The sequence below is a fragment of the Cryptomeria japonica genome, chromosome 3 (genome assembly GCF_030272615.1).
Source record: "Cryptomeria japonica chromosome 3, Sugi_1.0, whole genome shotgun sequence".
Classification (NCBI taxonomy): Eukaryota; Viridiplantae; Streptophyta; class Pinopsida; order Cupressales; family Cupressaceae; genus Cryptomeria; species Cryptomeria japonica.
The window spans coordinates 462,943,038-462,955,723 of record NC_081407.1 but is presented as its reverse complement, the minus strand read 5'-3'; positions in this window follow the sequence as shown (position 1 = coordinate 462,955,723).

The window sequence follows — 12,686 nt, the reverse complement described above, 5'->3', positions numbered from 1 at the left end:
AAATGATTAACTATTGTATAGGGATTTGATTCACATCATTTAAATTAGATAAAATAAAAATTTAAATAAATAATTAAACTATTTCAACAAATATTTCTATTAAAAAAATAAAATAAAATATCTATCTTCTATAATTATAATTTTGTATATATTTTTTTAAATTATTTTATTTTTTATTAATACTTTTTGAAAATCATAATTTTCTTTTTAATCATTTTAATATATACAATATAGTTTTATTACATTTAATCATAAATTTAATTTTTTTCATTTAGTCATTAAAACATACCTATTTTTTACTTTATTTTTTTATATTATATAGTTTTATAATTATTAATAGTTATTATATTAAGATGAATTATAATTAAAAGAATATATTATCTTAAATCAATGATTAATAATTAAGTTTAAGATTAATCTTATTATTATAATTAATTATAATATATAAATTTTATAATAAAATTAGGATTATATTCTTAAGAATAATGCATATTTTCACTATAATGCTTATATTATGCTATAATTATTAATATTATTTTATTGAAGTGAGAGATAGTTAATATTACACAAATATCATTAAAATAATATAGTTTTAAAATAACAATAATTCAAAATTATAATAATTTAGAATCACAACAAATATATTTATTACAATAATATAAAGGCAAGTACTCGCCACTATATGACACTTGTTAAAATTTAAAATTCATCATCCTCGTCACTAAATGTTGGAGTTATCATTATAGATGCTATTTGACAAATAATAAGTTGACAATGAAGATATCTATAAAATGAAGCATATATTAATTAATAATAATATATAAAATGAAAATAATTGGCATTAAACACTATTAATATTATAATGAAAAAAAATAGCTATGAAGATTCCTAAGAAATTTTTTGTTTCAGTGAAAAAACAAAAATATTTTTATAGAATGTATAAATTAATTCAACTTACTAAAAATTTGATATTCATCATCGTCATCACTAAATGTTGGAGTATTAATTATGAATGCTATTTGACAAATAACAGATTTACAATAAAGATATCTATTAACTAAGTGTATACTAATTAATAATATATCAAATAAAAAAATTGATATTAAACAATGTTAAAATTATAATAATTAAACAAATAGTTATGAAGATTAATAAGAATTTTTTTGTCTGTATAGAAAACAAAAATATATTTATAGGCTGTACAAATTAATTGAACTTATTAAAAATTTCAAATTCATCATTGTCGCCACTAAATGTTGGAGTTGTAGGTGAGAAAATCTGTTTGAGATCTTATGAGAGAAGATTCAGATAGATCGTTCACCCAACAATGAAGTACCTGCAAAGAACACGCATGCAAACCAAAAATCAAAACTAAAACATACATGCATGCTACGAAATCCTACTCCATTGCCCTCCTATTTCTCAAGATTTCATGTTAAAAAATTATTACTCTCAGATGCACTTCTATGAAACCTATGAGAAATGGAGATTAAAGATGATTGCAAAGAAATGTGAAAGTGAGCATATGCAAGAAAGCAAGATCAAACTAAAAAAATGCAAGAGCTTGAATGCCAAAATCGTGGATCCCAAGATGGGAGAGGGGCTCTGCTTAAATAGGCATCCTTGGGTGAATCTAGATTATGGGATAAAAGATGATTTTGAAATTTGTAAGTGTGTATCCCACATGCGTGAGGTGGGTGCAAATAGATAGATGGAAAAGCACAAATAAGTGGTGGTTGCTCATGCATATGTTTATGAAAATGAATAAATGATAATATAGATATTATTGATGATATATAATAATATTAATGAATTAATGATGGATAAATAATAATATTTAATGGATAATGAAGAATAATTGATGGAATAATGCATGAAAATGAAGTCAATCCACTCGGGATGGAAATGACAAATTTTAATGTGTCTACATTTTGCCCCTCTTTGAGACAATCCAACTTGTCACGTTGTTTCAAAGAAAATGATCAACTGATACATGCCCCAGAGATATCCTGGTAAGGGTGATGATTGATCGGTTATGCCCCCTCGAGAGATTGATCGAACAGAGTGATGGAGATTGATCTCTTGATAGATTATGAAAATGAGATTGGATGATTGATATTGCGCAAGAGAGTAAGTTGAGATGTACATTTGATGGAAATGCAAAATTGATGAGGTGTAATTGAACAATTGATGGAAATGAACAATATAGCCAAGTTGATAAGCTTATTAAGTTGATTGAGTTGATTAAGTTGATAGGGATTGATGCTAGTGCAAGATAAGGTTATCCAAGGATTGATTAATTGATTGATCCAGGGGCGTTGAAATTACAAGAAGCAAGTTGATTGATTTGATAAAACAATTAAGGATTAAAAGACATGCATAAGTTGGATAAAGCTGTTGATTGATCTTGCTGCATTGAAAAGAATGAAGAAGATGATGAAAGAGAGAGATGAAAGGGGTGATAAAAAGAGAAAAGTGATGAGAAAGAGGATATGAAAAATGATGAAAAGTCTTGTACTTTTTAAGTGCTTGTATCATCATCGAGCTTATTATAGAAAAATGATAACACTCTTGTAGATATAAATAAGACCCAAATGAATCGTCATACCAATTGTGTGTAAGAAAACATATCAGACAGTCAAGGAATGCCCCAATTCACATGAGACCCATATGTCCTCGATGATCTTAGATGATCATGTCTTAAGACGAGTCGTCATATTACTAAAGTCAATCCACAAACAACAAACACGTGAAGATGCCCCATCCTCGCCTTTCTAGTCAAAGACATCCTGGAGATAAAATCTTTAGTCAGAGACATCCTGAAAAAGCTAAAAGACATGTCACCAAAAGAAAATCAGAAACAATCAAAAGATAAAAAAGCAAACAAACAGATAGTACGCGTTATGCCAAAGTGATTTTTGTTCACAATTAAGGTGCTTGGGTTTGATGTTGATAATGCATTGTTATGTCTACTCAATTGTCATGATTTTGTTGAAGTGCAAAGCTGCATGCTTGTCCAAAGTGTTTGTGTCATTGCAATGTTTATTACATGGTTTTGGATTTTTATGATTTTTAGGGTTTTATAAATGTTTTAATTTTTTAAGGGTTTTTTTAGGACTTTTTATGATTTCTTAGGATTTTTTCATGAATTTTTATGATTTTTATGCTTTCTTCAAGACATTTTACGATTTTTATGATTTTTAGGATTTTTCAAGACATTTTATGTTTTTTATGATTTTTTTGGGATATTTTACAATTTTTATGACTTTTTAATGTTTGCCCCTAGTGTTTAGCAAGACAAAAGGGATTTTGAGTGGATGAATGAATGAATGGGATATAAATGGAGAAGTGAATGATGGAGGAGGCTTATGCAATTTTCAAGGACTATCTCACAATAGGATAACATGTTAATCCAAGGAAAGGGACAAGATATAGCAGTATAAGGCAATGATATGGTGTAACGAATGTCATATGGTCCAAAGAAATGGCCATGTCAAGAGATTTTCTAAAAACATGTTTATATTTTTGTCCTTAGTTTTGATCAAGATCAAGGGATAGATTAGGATAGGATAAGCAAGATCAAAAGGGGGGTAATGAAGGATAAGAGTCGAAGAGTGTGGATCAGATGCAATAGATAGGACACACGGAGCCTACAAATATCCTTAACCTTGTCAAGATCAAAGGTGGAGAAGGGATACATATGTAGGTCGAGTGAATGAGGGATAATGGAGGATGAAGGATAATAAATGGATGCAGTGGATAAGATAGCATGGATGGAACTTGCCCCTAGTGAATAGTGCAAGAGAATAAGGGATTACACATGATGCCTATTTGCCAGGTTTTCATCATGGTACTTTCCCAAGGTTCCACCGAGGTGGTTTTCACACATGGACAAAATTATTTCTCTTTACTTTTTTTTCCCCCTTTTTTCTCTTGTTTTGATTTTTTTTTTTTGAACTTTTGGAAGATGATGGATACTTGATGGGAGATATGACTCAGGAATCAAGTTGTTCTCTAGATAGTATCCTTGAAAGATGTTCTATAATGATCCATGACTATTGAAGGTATGCTCAAAGATGTTGATAGGGTGATGGTAAAGGGAGATGAAATGGATGATAAGACGAAAAGGTTATAAGGATTTATGTAAAGGATGGGATAAGAGGGATGAAAGGATAGAACATAGGTGCTGGATAATGGATGGGATGTTGGAAGATTTGTGCAGGAGTGGATGGAAATATCGGCAAGGTCAACATTGGCACACACCTTGAAGGGTGATGGAATGAGGGAGGAATATTGGATTTTGGAGTTTGTGATTTTGATGGAAAGGTTGATGTGTATTTTAGGACACAAGGAGCCAAAATGGATGAAGGAGGTGACAAAGGTTTTAGGATAGTGGATGTGGGAGAAGCTGGGGTAGACAACTTGAATGCCAATTTTCATTTTTTTGTAGTGTGCAAGTCCTATACGAGCGACTTGGGAACCCACATGTTTCTTGATTCCTCATTTTTTTGTGATACTTTAGAATGCATTGCCTTGATGTAAGACTTAGGAAGCAAGGGTGTTGACCCTTAACACAACCCAAGGGCTATCAGTAACACTTTTGCAGCAAAAAGAAAATCAAAACTAAACCAGAGAGTCCAAACAACAAAACAATAAATAAGTAGTAGCAGGGGATATACCTCGTAAGTCTAGAGTAACCATTAAGACCATTAAAAACATAAAAACCATAAAGAGCCTAGACCTAGGGACATGACTTGCAAAGACTCGCCTATCCAAGGACATTGTCCTAGTTGTCTATGAGGAATTTGAAGAGCTCCTTGCACACTTGCTTGTCTGCATCGTCTTCCTCCAAGGCCTTGTCCTTGTCGAGCTGTGCATCACTCTAATGTAGAACTTGTTAATGTTTTCCAACTGCTTATCCCAAGCGTCCCATTTTTTCTTCATTTCTTTATTCTCCATCCTCAAGGTTTGCAATTTTGTGTTCACACCATGGCTTTCCAGTTTATTTCTCAACTCATGAACCTCGCATTTTAGGGCTTGTAGCTCACCATCCTTGAACAGGTCACTCAACTCGACATTCTCATCCGTCTTCGCAGTTTGCTGCACTTCTTTAGCAGTTTTGCAACTCCTCTTCTCCCCTTTCCTTCCCTTGTCTTTTTTCTCCATCGCACCACTCAATCTTTCCCCTTCCTTCTCCTCGTCCCCCTCATCCCCAATATCTAGCCCTAACACATTAAGAGGGTCCACCTTCTGCAACATTTTATTCGGGGCCACCTTATCCAGTTACTCAACAGGGTTCACTTTCTCCCCCGTCACATCTTGAGAATCCAAAGGAGGGAAAATACCTACCTTGTCACCAACACCAACCTCCACAGTGTTCAAGTCCTCCTCATTGGGCTTAAATTCCCACCATCACCCTCCTCAGTATCATCTTCAAACTCGATAGCAGTTTACTTCTCACCTTTTCTGCCACTAGCGTCCCAAGAGGAAATCCTCTGTGACCATCTCCTTCCTTCAGTCCCAATGTTAGGGTCCTCTTCCTCAATATCTTCAGAATTAGAATTGTCAATGATAATTTTCTTCCTTTTTCTTGAGGATTTGTTTTTACCCTTAGAGCATATGGTTTTTCCCTCTCTGATAATAGAGATAGTGGGTGAGGAAAATGTGGGAGGGTTCAATTCTATGATGGTCACAGAGGAGGAAGGGATAGGTGAAGAATAAAAGGCTTCACTAGAAAGATGGAAAATTCTAGGGGGGCAATTCGACCTGCATATGTAGCCAGGGGGTGAGAAGCATGAAGAGGGGTTTGGAACATCATAATATTTCATGGGGGGCATAAGGCCGAATGGTAGGAATAGAGTTGGTAAATTAGACCATAATGATGAGGGATGAGCCTTTTATCTTCATTTTTAGGGTCTAAAGCATCCTTGATGGAGCTTTTGAGGGAATGGAGCAGATAATGGGGGAGACAAATAGTGTCATGATTCCTAAAATGGTTTAACAAAGGCATATGGTAATAGTCATAGACCTTATGACAACCCTCAAGGGTAAAGTACTTCATGACCATAAGGCGTACTTGGTTCCACAGGTGTAGTAACTCCTCAATGGAGAAGCCACCTTGCAATTTAACAAGGGCTTCCTTCCTCTTGAAAATTTTGTTAAGGCTATCACTGTTGGTGACATGGCTAGTCCTTTTCCATTTCCCGCCTTCAAAGGAAAGGCCCGTGGCTTAGGAAATGACTTCCTCAAAGATTTCGAATGAAATTATCCCAAGAACATCCCTTCGATTGACCCAAGAAGTGGCAAATTGAATTGAAAGCTTCTCATCATGCCCCCTCAAATTCTCCAAATATTTTGCCATTCCCCCCTCTACATATTAATCCAAACAACAAGGTCATTCTTAAAATCATTAGGCTTGTTTGGCTCGTAATGCACCCTATCACCACCCATGACAGACTCATATAGATTTCTAGCCAAGGCACCACTAAAAAGAAGAGACATTAATCTTTTAGTAAAGAGGTAGCCAAAAAAGAACACCGGCTTGCTAAAATGGGCTTACATTTTCATTATTATTTTGATTCCCCAAATCGTGCAAACTAGCGAGAGCGTAATTACTTCACTTAACCTCTGAATTGTGTGGTGCATGCAAAAGGTAAATCTTACCTTGAGAAAGGACATCGAAATTTAAAATAGTCGTCTTGTTTTCAGGGATTAAAAAATCACCATTGCCCACATGTCCATGTGTCCATCAAAGCCCATTCTTCTTCATGAGAGCATGAACCTCCAAGGGTGTCATGTGAGCCCCAACGTAGTTGAGGTGCATCATTAACAAAAATAAGAAAAAGAAAAACCAAATCATAATGGTGAGTGGCCACCAAAGTCATCAATCCATCTAGTAGCCCACGTCATATTACTGCATGTCCTTATCAGTGCCAAGTTGGGCCAATTCAAATTTAAAAACTCTTGCCTTTTTGGACTCACACAAATAGGTTGGAGAAGACTGATTTTGTTGCAGAAATAATTACTCATGAGAATTGTGGTTGCGGTTCTCTCCATCCACGAGTAGTCAGACATTGTTAGGAAGAGAATTCATCCTCCTCCAACATCTCAATCCCTTAGTTAGAAGACCAAGCACCGCTAAGGGATCCACCACCTTGTTTCCCTCTCTATAAACATGACCAATCTCAAAGGAATCAAACCCCTGAATTAACCTATAGATATCTTTGATTGTGCCATCAATAGCCCAATTGATTCTATTGAGCGCTTAGCATCAATAATAATTTTGGAATTGCCCTCAATGACAATGACACATATACCAATAGATAGGGCTATCCTAAGGCCCAAAGCTAAGGCCATACCTTTAGCTTTGTTGCTGGTACAACCATTCAAAATACCAGTGTAAGCAACCACCATGTCACTAAGATGTGATCTTAAGACCCCCCAACAATAGCCAAGCCTTGGGACTATCTAGCAGCACTATGAAAGTTTAATTTGTACCAACCAAGACAAGGTGGTTGCTATTTGGCGTTCATTCTCATCAATCTCTTAGTATTATCAAAGGTTGCATAAGAGTGGGGAAGGTCCCAACGCATAGCCACCTCAATGTCACAATGGGTAGGAGGATTAGGAGGGAGCTTAACGTGAGTGATCGTGAGATTCTCCAATAGGAGCTTAAGGAAGGATATAAAAACCACATCAATAGGGGTCTCCACACCATGGAAGATCATATTATTTCATTCTTTCCAAATGCTCCATCCTAGACGAGGTGGAATTTGCTTCTATAGTTTATGGATAAGGAGATTAAATGTTAACCCCTTCCACTCTTTGATTAGGTGAACCAAATCCTCATTCATAGTCCAACATAGACTGAATTTCTAACATACCATCCTCGAAAGGATTCAAGCAAAATTACAATGAAGCAACAAGTGTGAAATGCTTTCTTCCTCCATTTTGTACATGATACATCTATTAGGGAGTTGAAATATCCTTTTGATAAGATTGTCTTGGGTGAGGATTTTGTTGTGGAGGGTTGTCTATCAGAAAAAAGTTAATTTTAGGGATGATCTGATGGTTCCAAACTTGCCACCACTAATTCAAAGAGTTGTTGTCTTGAAGTAGATTGTGATAAGAAAATTTAACCGTGAAGTCCCCCGACTTCCATCGCCAAATGAATTTGTCCTCATAAGGAAAGAAGGGCAATCTGACCTATTTAAGCATATTTTGCACTTCCAAAGCAATAGGTAGTAGATGGGGTTGATTATGTCAGTAGAGGGCAATATGCTTCCAAGAATTATTGGGGGCAAGGTAATCACCAACCTGTTGGTTCCCAAAACAACAGATTGGAAATCAGAGAGCTTTGGCAAATCTCTTACCGATTCCTCAATCATCCTTGGACAATGAACAAGAATGGCCGAAGACCAAATTCCTTTGCACTTTAGGCTCCACTAGACCTAGGTGGGTATACCCCAATCTCCAAAGCATAAAGAGATTTCTTTATAGTGAATTTAAACTGTTTAATCTAGCTGTTTACAGGATCGCAAACAATTTCCTGCAACTATGCTTTATTGATATGCTTTTAACTTGTTTTAATTTGAAAATTTGAGTATAATTGAATGTGAATAAAAGTTGTAACAGAATGCTGTTGGAACTAAGAGTAATTATGAAAGAACAAGGCAAGTAAAAACTAGTAAGATATTTCTCCAGTAAGGACTTTGTGCACCCTCAATCTATTCACAAGAAACTAGAAACAAACCAGTGCCTTATCTGACACTCTACATGTCATTTAATGGACAAATACTTGTAATCTTTGGAGACAGTGTGAAGAAACAAACTATTACTGCAATATCCACAATGTATGCTATGAGAACAACAAAAACAATTTTGCTATCTCTATACCAACAGATGATAAAACATTGCAACAAATCTTCTTTAGATTTATCCGAAAGATTTTAAATCATCAATATCAGATGACACGAAACGATCTGAAGATGAAAACAATGGACCTTATATATTGATTTCTGGGAACAATTGGTGTACAAAAACTATAGACTCATAGATACTTCATGATTACACTTGTTTGCACAAAAGAGATTTCATTTCTACAGACTTATCTTACATAACACTATAAATTCCAACAGACAATCTGAAAAGATCACAATCTTACTTACGTCCCAACCCTACAGAATACAAAATGACTCTCTATACATACATGACTCAAACGATATAAATGAAAGGACACACCCTTTCATTTGTAAAAACAAAGACTAACAAAACTCCTAACTATCCCTCTTAACTGCTATAACTAAAACACATGACAATAACATAGATTAGCCTTTTCCATCCAATCGTTGACCACATTTCTGGATGTGGTGATGATAGTTTTCCTCTTTATATGTAGTAGCGTTGATGATAATATCTCTGACCGCTATATTTGCTATAACAAAACCTTCAACCTACTCCCTTGTTTCATTCATGTCCAACGCATCCGCACGGGCAACGCTAAGGGCTGAACTGAGTAGAGACTTGCATTCGGTAATCCACTGGTGCTTGTCCTTCATGACCCCTGCATCATCAACTACACTTGGAAATCCATGATTGATGATCCCTTTACACTCCTCATACTCGGTATTTAATTTTGTTGTGAATTCTTGATGAGTGTCAATTAGCCTTTTGACTTTATTTATCCTTTTGTCACTCAGTGTCTGATCTTGCAGTAGCATGTTTAACCTATTAAGGATCCTCTGGTGCGATAATGTGTTATCCATGGTTTTATGGTAAACAGTCTAGAATTCCTCCAATACTTTTTGCAGATTTTCAAATCGTTTTGTAAATAAGGCACATGCTGTGTCTGTCCTTATGCTCTGTATTCTTTCCTTCAATTTTTTGTTTTCCTTGTACAACTCTTCACACTTCTTTTTCAATTTAGATTCGTATGCTATATGGGGTACATGTTGGCCCCTACTCCTCAAAAGTTCTTCATACAACACTTTATACTTTCCCGCTTCTTTCATCAACATCTTCATATGTGCTTTGTTTAATTTTGAGATATCGAACCCCATATTTGCCGTGACCATGGGATCAACCTCTCCAACCTTCAACTTCATCATGTGTCCAAAAGCCTTGTCCACATCTATGATCTTTGGCCTTTTGTTTGGGGGATAAAGAGCCCACAACCACATAGCCTCATCATCGAGATCATATCTTGATTCGATGAAGATGTCATTCATGCCTTGAATGTCCAAATTGAAATCCTTCTTCTCTGATTGTAACAGGCTATCAAAAATGAAGGACGTACTAAGGTCCCAGCCTAGAAACAAGATAATCCATGCCTCTACAAGAAGTTGCCTTCCCCTTTGTGGAGTCATGCTTTCCACTTTTGCATCAATATCTTCCTTTAGTTTCTTAAGCATGTCTGCCTCATTCTCTGGTGTTATGTCAGGCATTGCTTCTCTTAGCCTTTTCCCCTTGAAGTGATACAAGAAAGACTTGAATTCCTTTGACTTGATGAACTCATCATCAGACACAAAAGAGGTATGCTCCTCTAGCCTAACATCTACATCCGCATTTATCCTTGAAACAATTATGTCCTGTGCTTCGGGCTCTTCTTCCCTTTCAGGCCTCCTAAACCTTGAAATAACTTCATTTTCTCCTAACTCGCTCTCTGCCTCTTCTTCCCCTCCTATCTCCTACAACCGTTGCTTCTTCTCATCCAATTTCTGTTCTAAACTTTGGACTATCTGCATGGCCTCCCAAGACTCTTTGTTCCTGAAGATATCCCACACTTCTACATAATCATGAAAGTAATCACCCAAATTTTTCTTTTTCCTGCCCTGGTGGATATAGCCCTCAGGGTCATAGTTCTTCTGGCCTGTGTGCTCATAGAGGTTGTAGTCTTCTATCAACCTCTTGTCAATGATCTCGCATGCCTTTGTGGAAACAATAGTGAAATCACCAAAATGTAAGGTTTTAGGCAAGAAAACTTGCTTGTGAGCACCCCCAAAATGCATTGCATTTGAGACACTCATCTGCCTTACAATCTCTAGATAAGCGATCCTGTCAGGTGTAGGCTTCGGCAACACATAAGGATCTCCTTCAAACTCGAAAAACCCTAACATAGGTGAAGTCCTGACACACATACCAGTCACCCCAATTGTGGTTTACTCTGGTATCCCCATGTTCATGGGGTCTGAGGAATCTTTTGATTTCTTCAGAAAAAAGACCCATCAAAAGACACTCCAAAAGCTCTAAATGAAGGCTGCACAAAAAAATCTTCAAACTTGATATAATGGGATCTCATGAAAAGTGAATCCCACAATGAGCACCACAACTGTACAGGCTTCTCCTCTCCATCCTTACCACGAATATTCAACTTTAGCTCCTTAGGCCACATTCCCTTGAGTCGTCCATAAAACAAGATCACATGCATCAACAAAGAATAAAACTTAAAAGATTTATCAGGGTTATTTAGAAGGCTCAAGAAACCCTCATGTATTTTCTCAACAACATAAGTAGCATAGTCGAATTGCCTCGGCTCATGCATCTGTGTGTTGGCAGCAAGGACCAGAGGTCCTATCTGAGCTATATCTGGGACTTCAACTCCTCCCACCTGACTGCCTGTCATATAGGTATACTGCATATACTACCTGAAGATATTGATATAAAATGGGGGCTCGTCCTCTTCTATCAATTTTCCCTTTTCGGTCTTATGAATGGCCAAATTCAATCCATTGTACACGGTGTCCATCTTTGTATACTCTTCCTCTAGCTTCTCAAAAGACAAAGGAACATTAGATTCAAAACGTAGACCCAAAACCTCCTGGATGGTGGCTACTGAGATATGGATGAAAGCATCACCATTTGGTAACTGGATACATCTTTTTGCAACATTGTAAGCCCTAGCCAATGTTTTCATCAATTGGACATTTACAAAGACGTTAGGAACTACAAGCTTACTCAATCCAGTCGTCCATGGGTTTGAAATTGGGGCATGCTTATTTCTCCTTGTATAATGATATAAGAATAATTCATGACCTCTGATCCTGGTCCATACATCGCCAATTTCTTTGAACTCATCATCTAGCTGGTCACAGATGGGTAGGTTAACTTTTGATCTCCGGGATTTGGCTGCTGGTGAGCTCATTTTATCTATCATATCCTAGTTTAGCTTTCATTTTGATGCACCTTCTCCCCCTTTCAACTTCTTAGAAGCACTTTCAGAGACTTCTGCGACCTTCCTCTTGCCCTTGGAACTAGAACCCTCCATATTTAAATCTTTCAAGCTTTCTGCAGTTTGATTCTCTGTATTTTAATTTTGCTTCAATCTCTCTGTTAGCTTCAAACTGTAATGCAAAATCCTTGTAACGACTCTTGATATATGGATTTGATGGATTAAAAGCATTTACTCAACTGAAATCCTGCTATGATTTGCCTCGTGCGAACACCAATCTACCCGTTCTCTGCATTTAATAATGGCGGGTCGATCTGTTTGCAATCAAATTTCGCTACGACTAATCGACATAACTTTTCCGATAATTCAATTATTTGGTGCCACCCGTCCTTCAATCGACATAGGTCTTACCAATCACTTCGCCTCTTGGCTAGGTTCTACTTTCACCTTTATATCACATTGGCATAGGTCATTTCGATACACCCTCCTTTTACTCCTCCGTGGCATTCTTCCCATCGGG